This window comes from Dendrobates tinctorius, unplaced genomic scaffold (genome assembly GCF_039654945.1).
Source record: "Dendrobates tinctorius isolate UK_male_01 unplaced genomic scaffold, ASM3965494v1 ptg000150l, whole genome shotgun sequence".
Lineage (NCBI taxonomy): Eukaryota > Metazoa > Chordata > Amphibia > Anura > Dendrobatidae > Dendrobates > Dendrobates tinctorius.
Genome location: NW_027361817.1, coordinates 10,656,790 through 10,669,040, shown reverse-complemented (window position 1 = coordinate 10,669,040; position 12,251 = coordinate 10,656,790). Strand labels below are relative to the sequence as shown.

General features: G+C 42.1%; 1 long non-coding RNA gene across 2 annotated transcripts in view; it reads left to right on the top strand.

Moving 5' to 3' along the window:
• The window catches only part of LOC141049821 (uncharacterized), a 40,008-nt gene extending 28,054 nt beyond the window's left edge, over positions 1-11,954 (top strand). For both annotated transcript variants that reach the window (XR_012220451.1, XR_012220452.1), the window contains exon 3: positions 11,652-11,954. This is a non-coding gene — a long non-coding RNA (uncharacterized lncRNA). The remainder of the gene's footprint in view (positions 1-11,651) is intronic.
• Positions 11,955-12,251: the final 297 nt, after the last annotated feature.

The following is a 12,251-nucleotide window of genomic DNA, read 5'->3' as shown; positions in this document are numbered from 1 at the left end:
GATCAGAGTGTGATTGCACAATCGGCCTGATTTTCTCATATGAGGAAACATACGGGCATATGATCCTAGCCTTAAAGGGAACCTGTCACCCTCCCCATGCATTTTTAAGTAAAAGAGCCACCTTGTGCAGCACTAATGCTGCATTCTGTCAAGGTGGCTCTGTTACTTAGCTTCCGTTCCACCGCAGAAATAATCGTTTATAAAATTGTCCAAAAATACCTGAAATTTGACAGGGGGGCAGGTCTTTCCCCCTCTGACAGATGCCTCACATCCATCAGTCATTTCGTATTTGGCGCCGCCTCCTCAGTTTTCTTTTGAAATGCTGGCGCCTGCGCTGTACTATAGTTTCGTGGGCATGCGCAGTTAGCGCTGCCCGACATGCCCGTGCCCTCAGATCACATCCTGGCCTTCATATCGCGTGGCCACAGATCCTGCCCCACAGTCACTTATGATTTATTCACACTGTGGGCTGGGAATCTCGGGCATAAGAGCCGCAGATAACTACTGCACATGCCCAAGATTCCCAGCCCCGCAGTGTGAATAAATCATAAGTGACTGCGGGGCGAGATCTGTGGCCACGTGATATGAAGGCCAGGATGTGATTTGAGAGCACAGGCACGTTGGGCAGCGCTAACTGCGCATGCCCACGAAACTATAGTACAGCGCAGGTGCCAGCATTTCAAAAGAAAACTGAGGAGGCGGGCAAAATACAAAATGACTGATCGATGTGAGGCGTCTGTCAGAGGGGGAAAGACCTGCCCCCCCTGTCAAATTTCAGGAGGAATTTTTGAACAATTTTATAAACAATTATTTCTGCGGTGGAACGGAAGCTGAGTAACAGTGCCACCTTGACAGAATGCAGCATTAGTGCTGCACAAGGTGGCTCTTTTACTTAAAAACACCTGGGGGGGGTGACAGGTTCCCTTTAATAGAAGAGGCAACAAATAATACAAAACTGTCTTCAAAGGTATCCATTTCCTTTAAAGTTCTGAACTAGTGTAAGTCACCAAACTATATGAGGTTTATTAAGGTGATACTGTTTCACAAATGCCTGCAACTTAACTAAGCACAAAATCATTTTAATATGTGAGGCCAATGGTAATCTATTGTAGTGCAGACATTCTTCTGCTTATTTCAGAATCTGAGCAGAAATTCCATCCACATTGGAGCTTTTTATCCATTTGATGCAGTATAGATTATAAGCTTTAGTGACTTCAAAAGAGGATTTAAGAAGTTAATGCTAATACCCTATAAAGGGAAACAAAGAACTGTAATAATTAAGCTTGCAGTTTGACAAATAGTTTAGAACGAATGCAAAAATATACTGTAATTTACATAATGGCAAATTTCAATTATTATAATCTAACATTGCATAAATAATTTTGTACAGAAGTGGAGTATAAAGTGATTTTTAAATGAATTTTTTCATATACCTTATTTAAAGGGAAACAGTCACCAGGTGAAAAGTGACCATTTTTGGCTTTTTTTAAAATTTTCATTTATTTATTTTTTTTTTAAACTGCGGTACAGGTCAAAAGATATGGGACATTTTGATTTTGAGCTAATTTTTACAAAGGGTTGTTGCTCACAGGGTAATGATGAGGTAATAATGCCCCAGCCATGCCCCTTGAGTGACAGGTCCTTTTTAATATATGAATAATGCATATATACATAATGCATATGTAAGGGGTTGCAAAGTATGATGTGGTTCCCTAACCCCTTTTAAGTATGTCCCGGTTACTGTATGTTATATGTGATACATGTATATATACAGTATATGTGTATACTGATATAATGTTTAGTGTAATGTTATAATGCTGCAGTATGTATATATGTTTCTTCTTTCTGCACAATGTATATTATAGGGACAGTGCAGCTAGTGCTAAAGCCACTACATGGGGGTAATGAGCCCTTAGTCTAGTCACCCTGTAGTTAACATAGGAGGGATAAGCTGGGAGTAAGGTAGCAGGATTTCCTTGTTTAGTTCAGTCAGGGCAAGAAGCCCACAGTGCTTGGGTGGGCAATATGCCCGAGCAGCTCAACACCCCGTAATGTTGAAGTGTATGCCCAGCCATCTAGAGACAGTACTCCAGCTAGTGAAGATATAGCTGATGTGGTAGGGGATTGAGTTCCCCAGAAGTAGGAAACAAACAGAGTTTCCGAGTAAGAAGACTGCAGTACAGTACACGGCAGGACAGACGGCCGGATTACTCAGTATGTGGAGATTGCTAGCATGGGTGGACTCCCTTGGTTCCATGGCGAAATGGATGAGGGACCCCTTGTATACAGTGAGCTTACACAACGAGGAAGATGGAAAAACCTACAGTGCAGTACGACGATGTCCTCAGCCATGACTACGGCCCTGGCCAACCTTTACATATACAGCGTGTCCAGTGTTTCATAGCCTGAAATACAGCTTGTAAGTTGATAGCAGATATTTGCATGTGCTGCATAGCATACATTGCAATAGATATTCCTGAAAGTAAAGAGATGTGATCTTGGTGCACTGTTTTTTCCTGCAATATTTGGGTATCTGCAACCTTTGGTGTGTGCTGCTCTCCTACATAAGAGACACTACTGACATCTTGCGGAAACTCGATGGTCTTTCCCTGGAGGGGGACATGATGTTGGTCGCGGTTGATGTCGAGTCCCTTTACACTTGTATGTATTACACATGAGTGTGGACTGAGGGTGGTGGAATTTTATCTGGGGACCAGCAATCTGGATTTTTCATTACAATCTTTGATTTTGTAGTTATTGAAGTTTATTTTAACCAATAACTTCTTCACATTTAAAGACCGTTTTTACCTACAGACATGTGGTACTGCCATGGGCTCAGCCTGTGCACCATCCTATGCCAACCTCTTCCTTGGTTATTGGGAGAGGGAGATATTTGGGGGTGGGACACAGGCCACTTCCCAGGCACTATGCTGGTATCGCTACATGGATGATCTACTGATTATCTGGCAGGGTGCTGTGGATGAGCTACACGTGTTATGCACTGGTAGCCAAGGAGGAAATAAAAAACAAACAAGCTAAGTCTCAGAAAACCAAAGAGGTTGGTAACTATGCAGACTGCAGACCCCTGATCCTAACACGCAACTAGCAGCAGTCGTGGAGCGTTCCTACGGTGGTCCTAGACGCCTCACCACAACCGGAGAACTAAATAATCCTAAAGCAGGAAAAGAGGAAAACTAACTGCCCCAGAGCAGACCCCAAAGGAGAGACAGCCCCCCACATGTATTGACAGTTAAACAAGATGAAAACACAAACAAAGGCAGGAAAATAGGCTGAGCAAACGATGGGGCCCAAACTAACTAGAAAGGACAGGAAAGGAAAGATACTGTCTGCAATCTGCCAAAAAACCCTACAAAAATGTCCAACACAACTGATAGCAAAATTAACCCTGAAGTCACTAGACTTCTCCCACTATATCTGCACTCTGAAATATTCTGAGACAGAGCAAAAAAGGCCAATCTAATAAGGGACAAAAAAGACAATTTGGCAAATAAGTGTGGAAATTCAGCTCAGCCCAGCCAGGCTGGCTGACCACACAAAAGACTGAAATGACCAACAAGAGCAAGTGTGAACATTAGCAAAAAACAAACTTATCTTGAGAAGACTGGAACAGAGCTGAGTCCTAGACCTGAGAAGCAGACTGAATCACCAGCACTAGGATAGGGTGTCGGCTGTCTTATATCCATTCTGATCCTCCAGAGATCCAATCATTATCTTCCTCACCAGGTGGCAGATCACTACCACTTAAGCCAACCTCTCTACCTCCTGTCACCACCAGAGGGAGAACGGAAGGGGAACTCTCAACTGGTGGAGCAGAAAATGAGCTCATAACATACATGGGTTCATGGCTCAATAGAATTGTAACTCCTATAACATTAAGCTTACATGCAAGTTTCATAACAAGTGTATGGAATTTTTGGATATCCAGATTGCTGTGACACATGATGGGACCATTCAAACTGATGTTTACCAAAAGGACACTTCGGTGAACTCATTACTACATGCTTCCTCGGCCCATACTCCATTCACGGCATGAGCCGTCCCATTGGGTCAGTTCTTACGAGTGATATGCCTATGTTTCACTGAGGAATGTTTTGAGACTCAGGCGGCTGACCTACGGGATAGGTTTCGTGACCGTGGGTACAGTAAATGTTGTATTAGAAGCGGATACCAACGCGCTAAGACATCTGACCATGGCTGCCTCAAGTCCGAATCCAGGCTACGTCCCGATGAGTCCTACAATGTTAGGTTCATTTCTACTTACAATAATAGATGGGATACCATCCAGAATATTTTAAACAGACATTGGTCTGTATTAAAGACGGAGCCAGTGTTGGGCAGGTGGCTATCTGATAGACCCTTATTGACAGCGAGAAGGTGTAAAGGCTTGTCGGATGCAGTGGACAACAGGAGGCAGAGAGGGGGTTAACAAAGTTAACTTTAGGCAATTAATAAATGTATATTCAAGGAAACCTTCCGCGCAGGGAGGTGTTGAGACAAACAATGAAATACACAATAAAATACAACAAAAGCGTAAAATGAAGATTAGGACTTATCGATTGAAGATCTTTCGGGAGAGAGATTGGAACAGTTCCTGATGGCGTCGCAGTCCGTGAACAAAGTCTTTGGCTCTGTGGCATAAGAACGAGATGCACTCTCTCCTGACCGTGCTGAAGTATCCCGATCCGTTGGTCCTGGGGTCACTGAACTTGGGTCCGTTGAACTTGGGTCGGCACTCTCCTGACCGTGCTGAAGTATGCCGATCCATTGGTCTTGGGGTCGCTGAACTTGGGTCCGTTGAACTTGGGTCCGTTGAACTCGGGTCCGTTGAACTTGGGATAAAGTTCCTGGTGTGGGTTGTTGAGGTGTGACATGACACGCCTAGAGAGCACGATGTCGTACAGGCTGCAGGGATGATAAGGCCTCGTACAGGATCACAACGTCCAGGAAAGGTCGGTAAGTCTGCTGCACTACCCGTTACGGGTCTCGTTCTTGGGAAGGCACTGGGTACAGTGTGCGAGGGGGATACAGTCTGTGAAGAGCTGACGTTAGTGGCGGTAGTTGAGGAGAGGGAGTCAACCTCCATCCTGCTCTGCAGTCGCCTTCCCGCCAAGTCTCCAAGTCTCCCTACTTCCCATGATCAGCTCCTTTTAAGTCCCCCACGCCCCCTTCAGTCAGGTGCTCAAGCTCTTCCCACCCAGGCAAGTCAAGCATTTCAGGCAAGTCACCCCCTGCAACAACAATGACGGCCCCTATAGTTCCGTCTCCAGAGCGCATTTCTGTCCGATGACACTATTCCTGTTCATCCCCTTACAAAGGAATAGTAATCTTAAAGATCTACTGGTTAATAGCCACTAAATCGCTCAACCACCTCCCTCTTTTCTCACTGGTAAACGTCGTCAGGGGTGTTTTCCATGTGGCTCTTGTCTAGCCTGTCGTAATATTGAGAGATCCACCTCCTTTTTCTCATCAGACGTTAAGCGTACATTTAAACTCAGAGAGTATATTTCCTGTACCAGTGATTTTGTTCTCTACTATGCCACATGCCCATGTGTCCTAATTTATGTTGGCCTCACATCCCTGGAATTACGTGTCTGCACAAGGGAACACGTTAGGGATATCAAAGCTGCTTTGACCACTGATATTTAATCTTTAAAAATGATTCCTCATCACTTTAGACTTAAACATGCCTGTAACGCCAACTTACTGAGGGTATGAGGCATTGATCGTGTTCATGGTGGGATTAGGGGTGGTAATTTGCAACAGAGACTGTCCCAACTTGAATGTAGGTGGACCATTAGGTTGGGCACTATGACCCCCTTAGGTCTCAATGAGAAACTTAGCTTCTCATCTTTCCTCTAGCGCTTTCCCTTCTTGGTGATTTGCTCTTCAGCTTTTTGATCTGTCTCAACATCTTTTAAGTCCATTTTAACATTTTAATTGTGTGTTTTTGTATTTTTTAATTTTTAATTACAGTGGATGATCTGTTTGATTGGACAACTGTATTCCTCTATCAGATATGTGGCCTCCCATTCTTTCATTTTTTTTTTTTAAAACCTAAGGAAGATCCTATGTAATATAGACCGAATCATATCCACCAGTAACTGTCCTATTTGATGGATGTGTATGGCCTTCTCAAGATTGGATCTTTTCTAATTATATGATGATGCAGATAGATTTGTATTATGTCATTCTATGATGTAATTGTTATTGGTTTCGGAGTCTTCATGTTATATACTTTTCAGATACCATTTATGTTATGATTTTTTTGTCATTCTTTATTTTTCATTATTATTTTTTTATCTTTATATTTATTTATGTATTTTTCTTCTGTATATTATTTTTTTCTTATGTCTTATGGTCAGTTTTTCTACTTGTGCTCATAAACAAATTGGTTGCCCACTTCTTTATATACAGCACCATCAAAAATTTCTTGGGTGTTGACATAAGAGATGGCTTCTTACTTCTTTTTTGTTATAGTCACTTATACTATACAATGTGTATTCTTACCCATTATATGTTCTTAGTTTGATCAGTTGGCCACTTATGTATGATCTGGCACTGATTCCCTCACTTCTGCCCACAATTAATATTGCGATTATTATTTATATATGTAATATTGAGTGCACTATATGTCTTGCGAAGTGACGGAATCAGCATTCATTTAACTGACTGGGATACTTGTGCTGCTAGTGGCGCATGTCGGCGACTCCTCCTGCATTGCTCTGCCCCCTATGGCATCTTCATGGGGCGATGCGTGTCATTGACATCACCGGAACCTTTGTTCCTAACACGCATCGCACCCGAGATGCCGGAAGTGACGGTGTGTGGCCAGATGTCCCGCCTCCATGTGCTGTGCTCTCGCCGCACTTAATTAATCTTTTTCAGGCTATTTTTCTATTGGCCCATTCTGAATTGGAGGGATATTTAAAGCTACTCCATCAACATGGAGACACACTGTCTCCCGAGGAAGCAAAAAGCGAAACGTGCATCAGGGCTTCGGCATGACACACAGGCATCCTATTATGGGTAAGAATATTTTGTGACCACAGTGAGTTTTTGTTTACTTCTTTCTTCATTATTGACTCATGGTTTTCCGGCGGGGTCCTTGCTGTTATCTGAGATTACTGGGATTCTCAGCGAACCATATTTACTTTGGCGTTCCCTTTTTGGGACAGGATTAGATTTGTTATCTCACCTAATACATTCTTATACCTTTTCTGGTCACTTTCTTGCCCATGTATATATATCTAGGGAATTTTTGTATATATATATTTACTATATGTCATTAGATCATTTTCCCTGGTTTGACTACCATTTTGATGCCTGTTTGGTCACACCATAGTTGCATCATTGTCCACTGGTTTTTACAGTTTTGTATTTATGCAAAACCTACAAAAGACAAAATGAGAAAAACCCTGCTGTAATTGTAATTAAATAAATAAAAAGCAAAAGTGCATTTAAGTCATACAGAGTTCTTAGTAATACTCTATTTGATCAAATATAGCATAAAAGCCATTCCACCATCGATAAGGTGACTCTGTGGACTCTCCTACACTGTCTAATATTAAAAACCTTATCATGTGTCAAAGTAGACGTCAGTGTGTGAATAAGGGCAGACAAGGACCAGGTCCCAACCAGTGGACACCAGTCAGGGGAAGCCTTTAAATTCAATTTCCAGCTTAGGAGAGGGAGGCCACACCTCAGCTTGCAATGTATAAATAAAAAAAAAAAATACAGGACCACCCCGACCACAGAGTCACCTTATCGATGGTGGGTTGGCTTTTATGATATGGTCATTTAATTACAGCAGGGTTTTTCTCGTTTTGTCTTTTGTAGGTTTTGTATGATGTTATATGGCCAATGTGAACATGCGTTTATATGCTGCATGTATACCAACTCAAACCAAGCTCAATTTTTGTGTAGTTTTCTATTAATGTGTGTCATGTCTTCACTAAATGAATGGGATTCATATAGCTTAACAAGCAGCTAAACCGCTATACCGGGGTCCAATAAGGGAGACTGTAGTTGAATATGTGGTTTATTGAACGTAGGTATAGATGTGTATGGTAAAACTACAAACAGAAACAGATACATAGGATCAGTATTGGGTTCATGGAAATATACATTATACATAACATACAATCTGAACTACTAGCTGAGCAGGGGTTGTAACTAAGCTATCCAATATAAGTCAGAATATACAGAGAGAATGATTACACACCACCGATGCTAACACAAGGGGAAACAGAGCGATGAGGTGCTTCCAATATGCAGACTTGAAAGAAATGTCTGACTGAAGAGAGAAAGGGGGCTGGGATAGATCATGATCCCTTGCAAAGTTACCCAGAATACATTAGGAATTGGAGGGAAATAATACAGGAAATGCAAAGCCTAATATCAGGCAGTTATAACTTTTGGCCACTAGATGGAGCTGGAAACAATAAACATTAAAACATGTGGTAAACTGAGCATTATATACATACAGCAATCATTGTATGTTATCAGAACAGGTAGTTATGAGTCATTGATTGTGTTGGAGACAGAACACTCCCCGTCTGACATCAAACGGATGTCACCATTCTTATTCTCAGAGGGCATCAATAGGACCAGCTCAGTCACTGGTCTGAAGAACATCGTAGGTCTATCTACTTTGGCCATCCTAAGTTCAACTTTGCGGACATTGCCATCTTTACTCGGAAGTGTAGCAGTCACTAGTCGAAGTGGCCACAGGTTCCGATGGGCCTGGCAGTCTTTAACAAGGATGAGGTCACCAATCCGAGATTAGGCCTGGTAGATTGCCACTTTGTCCATGGCTGCAAGGTAGACAAATATTGTTTGCACCACCTGTCTGTTATGAATGAGTCACCGGAGGAGGTAAAAACAAAAATACAAGCTAAGTCCAGAAAACCGGAGAGGTGGGTAGCTAGCGGATTGCAGACCCCTGATCCGATTCACAACAACTAACAGTAGCCGTGGGGTGTTCCTACGGTGGTCATAGACACCTCGTTCACAGCCGGAGAACTAAATAAACCTAAAGAAAGAAAGGGGAAATCTAAACTGCCCCAGAGCAGACCCCAAAGCAATAGACAGCCCCTAACATGTATTGACGGTGAAAACAGATGAAAACACAGACAGAAAGACAGGCTGAGCAAACGATGGGGCCCTCACTAACTAGATAGGACAGGAAAGAAAAGCAACTGTCTGCAATCACGCAAAAACCCTGCCAAAAAGAATGTCCAACACGTCTGATAGAAAAGGCCCTGAAGTCACTAGACTTCAAAAACACTATATCAGCACTCAGGTATATTCTGAAAACAGAGCAAAGAGATCAAACTGATCAGAGACAAAAATGGAGTTCAGTCAGTCCTAACCAGTAACCAGGGCTGGCTGAACACAAACACTAAGTAAACCAGACAAAATCTCATGGAACAATAGCAGAGCAAAAACTTAGCTTTAGTAGGCAGGACTAAACTGGAGGCCAGAGCTCAGAGCAGAGAGGATCACCAGCAACGCAGCAGGGCGTCGGCGGCCTTATATCCACTCAGAGACTCCGGATGTCCAATCACACTCCACCTGTTCAGATGACAAGTTTTTCACATCCAAATCGATTTCACTACCTCCTTTCACCAGCAGAGGGAGTTCATCGGACATCAAAGGTGAAGGAGAAAATGAGCTCATAACAGTACCTCCCCCTTGAGGAGGGGTCATCGAACCCTCATCCACGCCACCAGGGCGATCAGGAAGGGCCCGATGAAAAGCACGAACCAATCTTTCGGCATGAATATCAGATGCAGAGACCCAAGAATTATCCTCCTGGCCATAACCCTTCCACTTAATCAAATACTGGAGTCTCCGTCTAGCCAGACGAGAATCCAGTATCTTCTCAACCTCATATTCCACATTACCTTCAACCAATACAGGGTCAGGAGGTGCCACCACAGGAACTACTGGCTCAACAAACCTCTTTAACAGAGACTTATGAAACACGTTATGGATCTTGAATGTAACAGGAAGAGCCAATCGAAAAGAGACCGGATTAAGAATCTCCAAAATCTTGTAAGGTCCAATAAATCTAGGTTTAAACTTTCGAGAAACCACCTTCATAGAGATATTCTTTGATGACAACCAAACCATATCACCCACCTTAAACCGGGGACCAATGGTCTTATGCCGGTGACACGACGTGGCATACAACAGAGAATTTGTAGCCGTAGGTTTTCGGAAAATATCCGGTTTTGCTTATCAAAAAAATGTCGCTTAAATAATAAAGATCTGGCAAACAAATGTAGATCCTTAATTACTGTAAAAGAATCAAAACCAGCTGTAGGTGAAAAAGACAAACCACGAATAAGTAGTGAAATATCAGCAGCTGAGAGAATGTGCTCACTAAGATTAATCACCTTATTATCTTTTTTTGAGCGATCTAGTGGGTGAGGATCTGGCAGGGTTCGCATTTGGACTTAATTGCTTTGTTGTCTGAGCTTAATAAGAATGACCTTAATATCCGGTTAACCCATCTGTGGGACTCTAATAAGATTGAGTTTCTTGATGTTCTTGTGAAGAGGGACACGACGGGAATGTTATAAACGGATATTTTCCGAAAACCTACGGCTACAAATTCTCTGTTGTATGCCACGTCGTGTCACCCTCCACATGTCATCAAAGCCAGTTTCTTCGCCTGCGGCGAATTTGTTGGTCGGACTCTGATTTTGAGAGACGTGCCAGTGAACTCACTGACAGGTTTCTCAGTCGGGGTTACAGTCGGCGTTCTCTTAAGCGGGCATATAATAGAGCCAAATTTAGTTCTCGCTCTTCCCTTCTATATGAGAATAGACAGGGAATTCTGCCAGCGAAGTCACAGCAGATTAGATTTGTGACCAATTATAATTCTAAAGCTGACAGTATACGCAAGGCTCTCCAAAAATTATGGCCCATCCTACAAGTAGACCCTATTATTTCTAAAATAATACCTGAAAAGCCAGCTATGTCCTTTAGGAGAGCTAAAAATTTAAAGGACCATTTAACTCATAGTTTATATGTAGGAGAACCAAAAACTACATTTTTGGATCTTGGATCTCATCGACATGGATGTCGTCCCTGTGGTCATTGCGTCGCTTGTCCAAACATTGATCGAGCTTCTACTTTTGTAGATTCAAATGGCAGGGTCTATCGGATTAAAAAGACCATCACTTGTGAGACCCGTTTTGTTATATACTACGCCACTTGTCCTTGTAAGCTCATCTATGTGGGACTGACATCACGTCAGTTCAAGGTGCGTGTGCGTGAACACATCTTGGGTATTGAGGCAGCAGCTGACCACACGGACGCATCCATGTTAAAGACGATTCCACGGCACTTTAAGCTGTTTCACAATTGTGACAGTAAATTGATCCGTTTTAAAGGCATTGATATGATTGATGCTGGTATTAGGGGTGGCAAATTGTCCTCTAGGCTAGCGCGCCTCGAATCCCGGTGGATGTGGACGCTCAAAACTGTGCACCCTCATGGGTTGAACGAAAATCTGAGTTTTGCCCCATTTTTGGAGTAGGAATCCAGTTTGTGGTTTTTCCATCTATAGCTGTTCCCCTGTCACATGTTTTTAACTTTTATCATTTTTTATATTTTTTTAGTGTTTGACTATATGAGTACTTTTGGAGTCCGGAATGTTTGTTGGCCCACGGATGAAGTGAACCTGGATCTGTTTCCTCATCTGGACCTATTCAGTCTTTGACGAGTGTTGGTTCATCAATAATGTGTCATTTGTATGATTCAGGCATTGTTAATGTGGTATTAGGCAAGGTTTATACTTACATATTGTGTGTATTGTTATGATTTGATACGTATTTGTCCGATATGACTTATTGCACTTTATGGATGACCTGTATACAGCTATCCATGCTATTCTATAAGAGGAGTGTTATATGTAATTAACTTTTGCATCTTGCATTTATCTCCTTGAATACGGCAGCACATATATATTTATATATTTTCTGGCGATGTCTGATGTTTTTCTGTCATTTTTTTATTTTATGCAATATGTCTTTACTCTTTTGTTCTCATATTATTATTATTGATGCTATTTACTTTTCTTAATTTGCTATGATGATATCACTAATATTGTCTGTTAACATGCATTTTTGATTATGTAACCTTTTTGAATATCTATTGGTCCTTTTATGTGGGCTCTGGTCAGCAGCATTTATTATTTATGTGCCATGCGTGTATATACA